The following is a 5231-nucleotide window of genomic DNA, read 5'->3' as shown; positions in this document are numbered from 1 at the left end:
ATTAACCCTCCTTGGTTTAATCGGCAACTTTCCAATATAAATAATAGGAAATCTAGGTATTTTAAAAAGTTCAAGCAAACTGGATCTTGTTTGGACTTTTCAAAATACTCTATAGCCAAATCGAACTTTCTTCTTCTCAATTCTCAGTGTTACACTGAGTATCTTGAGCGCTGTAAAGCTCAATTTGTTCAAGACCCTAAGCAGTTTTACAATTTTGTGAACTGCAAACGTAAATCGTCAGCTTTGCATTCTTCTTTTTCTCTTTATAATGAAAATGTGAGCAATGATTGGCTATTGTTGACTTATTCGCTAAGTTTTTTCAGTCAACTATTCATCTATTAGTTTCAATGGTGATTCATACCCTTATAAAATTCCTTATTCTAATTATATGTTTGCACCCATAACTAGCAGTATGACAGAATCATACTTCATACTCTCCTGGGCCAGACAACATTCCTTTGTCGCTTGACAGTGCAGTTTTTCCAACTATTTGGAAAAACTCCTTCATTATTCCGCTCCACAAAAAAGGATGCAAAGCAGACATTTCAAACTATCGAGGTATTTGCTAAGTTTGAATTGTTCCATTCCTAAATTATTTGAAAAAATAATTATTTCCATTTTGCAGGATCTGTGTAAGTCGGTTATCTCCCCTACTCAGCATGGTTTCATCAAATATCGGTCAACGACATCCAATATGCTGGAATTTACCTAATTGATAAATGATGCATTCCTAGCTGTGTAGGGGGGTGGCTGCTGGATTATTGTAGGGGGCCGTTTCCTTCCCAAATGAAGAAGGTTTTGTGTGGCTGTTTATTTGGTTCCAACAAAATATGTAAATGTATAGGCAATGAAATAATTTGTTTGCTACAAATTTTCACCGAAGCATTATTGTGTGCAATATAATTATGGAAGACGGATAATAATAAAGTAAAACGATACAATTTAAATCAAATACTTTTATTATAAGTTTGGAAATTGTGTAAGTGCAGTGCGCGGCTTGGACAGGTGAGACAGAGAGAACGAAAACGAGTCAGTGAATCACGACATACTCCTATTGAAGCTTGATCGTATTGGGTTTCCGCAGTACAAAACGCATCAGGATCGAATTAAGCCTGTTCAGAAATAATTCCTCCTATTTGCTCTTCGCTCCTTCGTTTGCCGCCTTACTCGAGCAGACTTCTGCTTATTAATCTTCCGTCATTGGCTAATCGGAGGACTGTCTTTGGAGCTGTATTTCTACCCAAACTGATTACCGGTAGTGCTGATTCTCCTTTCCTATTAGGGCGTCTTAATTTCTCAGTTCCTTCCAGAACGACAAGAAATTATCTTCCCCTTTTCCTTAGTAGCTGTACAACTGATTATGCATCGCGGTTTTATGCTCATCTTATAATGACTATTTTCACCTACTCTCAACTGGACTTTCTCTTTCTTTAATAAAAGCCTTTCTTTTCATCCATCTCCGGAATTTCTGACCAGGATCGGCTGTGATGCGGGGCATAGCTTGCCGGACTGGCTAAAAAATCTTCCCCCACCGGGTCTGAGATTCCAAAAATGGTTTTCCCACTTTTTAAATAAGCTTTTAAGTAATTTTAAGATTCTTCTCTCTATGAAGTTTTTCTTTTTTTATACTTAAGATCTATTGACGTATCCGACCACACTTGGCTGTGAGCAGCGAGCCGAAGGCCAAATAATATTCCCACACCGGGTCGGAGGCGTTAATCAGGCTTTTCTAGCTTATAAGATGCTTTTTATAATTTTTGTACATTTTCCTCCTATGTCGACAGTCAATGTTTGCTGACATAAATAAATAAATAAAGGAAAAAATGGGAAAAAAAATTTTAATTAATTTTAAAAAATTATATTAATTAAATTAAATACAAATTATTCAATACATAATTCAGCCCAAAGTTGAATCAAAGCAGCAACAACAACAACAGATGCTGGCAGCGATTTTATTTATGGCTATAAATTTCTTCAGAATTGACCTATCATGATGACATGATGACATAATCACAAACTGGATGTATATGCCATTTGAGTTCAAAATTCCAAAAATTACCGGAGTTATGAAAAACACGAATTGCGAGGGAGTGGGGGGAATCATAAAAATAAAAAAACAAACTTGCCCTGCCTAGGGCTCAGGGGAACCTGGATACCAAGTATGGTAATTCTAGCTCTAGTACCTGCAGAGATCCTTGCGCTCGTCCAGACGGCCAGACAGACGGACATGGCTATGTCGACACTACTTGTCACCCTGATCAATAATATATATGTATACTTTGTGGGGTCTGCCACGCCTCCTTCTGCTTGTTACATACACACAAACTAGTATAGCCTTTTACCATTTAGGTACAGACTATAAAAATATGGGTATTTAAAAAATAAAATGATTGATTACATATTTAAAATATGTATATTTCATGGTTATTTTAGCAAACAGACATTACAAGGCATTTCATTATTTTAACAAAACTAATTATAATTTTCTTTCCACTGTTTCAGATTGTTACAAACTGTTATTTTGAATTGAACGCATACATAAACTTGTACTAAATAACTAATAAAATATTTTAGATTTTGAAAACTATTTAAAAAAAAACAAACAAAAAAGCGGTCACACTGAATGTTAGTTCCAATTAGGGATGGATATCGACAAGAAAATTCCGATATTTATATCGGACTAAATATCTCAGAGACCATCATATCGAAAATGTCAAGCATCGGCGATTTGAGTCGAGTCGGTTAAAATTCAGGTGCGAGCCGTATGGCTCCAAGAATGAACAGAAAACTAAGTTGAGAAAATCTAACGGTGCGGTAGAAGTGGTATTTTGTCATCTTCGCACAATCCACTAAATTGCGGGGAGCGCGGAGGAATGAACTTCCATTCTCTTTGTCGATCAGACAAAACTACTGAGAAACAATCTGCTCAATGCAGCGAGCTCGTTTTAGCGCCAACAAAATTCGTTGCATTGTCCGACCCAATGCAGTCTGGCCGACCACGAGTCATGATGAACCGCTTCAGTGTAGCCAAAAATGTATGTCTGGACAAATCATTCAATATTCATACGTAACATTTTTGTGAAGGATTGTTACGACCATCAGGCTTGTAAAGAATGGGCCACAGTAATCCACTCCTGTGATCGCAAAGGCGTAGGATGGGCTTACTCGCTCCTCTGCATTATGTGCTCTAGGAGCCGGGGCTTAGCCCGAAAACATCTGACGCATTTCCTTATGACATTTTGAACCTTTTAGCAATAGCAGAAACTCTGGCCCCTGAAACCAAAGCTTAGAAGCGATGAGTTCGCCAGCTAGCGCTCCTCTAGAGAGTACATCGACAGGGTTCAGCGAAGTCGGAACATAGTGCCAGTTCATGCCCTCTGTGTGCTCCTGAATAGACGCCACGCGATTTGCAACAAGCACGTTAAATGTTTATGTCTCGCTCCTGATCTATGACGATGCTACAGTAATAAGACCAAGTTGATCGTAGAAACGAACTATTGTCGAGAGAACCGAACGAGGACCAGTGGCCACGCCGAAGCTCAACGGCTACCCTAAGAGAGGACTACAGCGAGTGCAAAGTTCAGACAGTGGCGGCGTCGATTACTTATGACGAGCATTGGATGTACAGGATGAACCACGGGAACTCGTTTAGGACGGCGCAAATAATAGTCGCTTGCGTACATCGGTTCAAAGACAGAACACGAAAATTGCCCGAAGGCCGATACCCTTCACCCAGCTTGACTCCAGAAGACATACAGAGAGCAACCAAAACCATAGTACGGACTGTTCAGGCGTTATGTTTTGCGCCAGAGATAGCTCATCTCACCCAAAAAAGGGACCTCCCTGCCAATTGTCGCCTCAAAGGACTGCCACCGCTCCTTGATCACGACACGATAGTCCGAGTTGGAGGCCGATTGACAGCCACATTTTTAGCGTTTGACTCCAAAAATCCCATTCTGCTACCGCCCAAAGATGGGCTGGTCAGACTTATATTAAGGCACTTACACGCACGTGGAATATGCACACTGCGGATCGCAGGCTCTGCTACCCCAGATCCGACAACGGTATTGTATAATACACGGAACGAGCGAAGCGCAGCAGAAGGTACACAGCTGTCCAACATGTTGCCGAGCAAGACCCAGGTTATTCCAGCAGATCATGGGCCATCTGCCATCCCCCAGGGTAACACCCAGCCGCCCATTTTTAACGCCGGAGTGGACTACTACTCCATTACAAGTTTTTTGTAGGATGAGATCTTCTCGCAGGACGCACAAGGAAGAATTCTGAGCCGCTGCGCCGAGAAAGGCACCTTATTTTGGTGGGCTGTGGGAAGCTGCTATAAAGGCAACTAAAAACCTGATACTCAAGGCGACCAAATCAGCTGTGTTAACTCATGAATAACTTGGAACGGTCGTAATAGAGATCGACGCCATTCTGAACTCCAGGTCACTCAGTCCATCATTTTCCAACCCAAATGACTTCATGGCACTCACGGCGGGCCACTTCCTCATTGGGGATCCACTAACGTCCATGCCAGCACAAGAAGACCATAAGGCAGCGATGGCTCTTTATTTTTTATTTATTTTATTTATTTTTCATCGAAAGACAATGCAGTCGATGTACAAAAAAAGAAATCAACACAATAGCGAACATAAACTAAGTAAAACTACAGAAATAAAAAAGCCAATTAAAATGACAAAAATATCTAATAACGAATCCGACACGGTGGGGGAATTTTATTTTCCAAACGGCCAGCTATGCCCCGATTCACAGCAGAGATTAGTCAGATACGTTATTAGACCTAACAAAAAAGAAGTGGAGATGAAAAAATATAGCAATAAAAGATAGAAGAAAACAAATTAAAATACTTAAATAATAAAATATAAAATATAATTAAAAATTAAAGGTGAAGAATCACTGACCCGTTGGGGGGAAATTTATTAGGTAGTCCGGCAAGCTATGCCCCTACTCACAGCAGTGGTGATCAGTGATTCTGCCGGAGGTAGCTGAAAATAGAAGATTTTATTGAGGGGAGAGAAGTTCACTTGAGATTAAAAAGTAAAAAGTATTAATAATAATACTCGAAAACGATTGTGCATGGCGTAATCATTAGTGCATATGTTAAGTTGAAGAGGCAGAAAGTTCCATGTTGGCCTAGAAGGAACCGAAAAATTAATACGACCTAAAAGCATAGAGGAATCAACATCTCCGACAATCAATTTGTGGAGGAA

Source organism: Scaptodrosophila lebanonensis, unplaced genomic scaffold, assembly GCF_003285725.1.
Source record: "Scaptodrosophila lebanonensis strain 11010-0011.00,11010-0021.00 unplaced genomic scaffold, SlebRS2 tig00000110-arrow-arrow-pilon, whole genome shotgun sequence".
NCBI lineage: Eukaryota > Metazoa > Arthropoda > Insecta > Diptera > Drosophilidae > Scaptodrosophila > Scaptodrosophila lebanonensis.
This window is presented reverse-complemented; position numbering follows the sequence as displayed.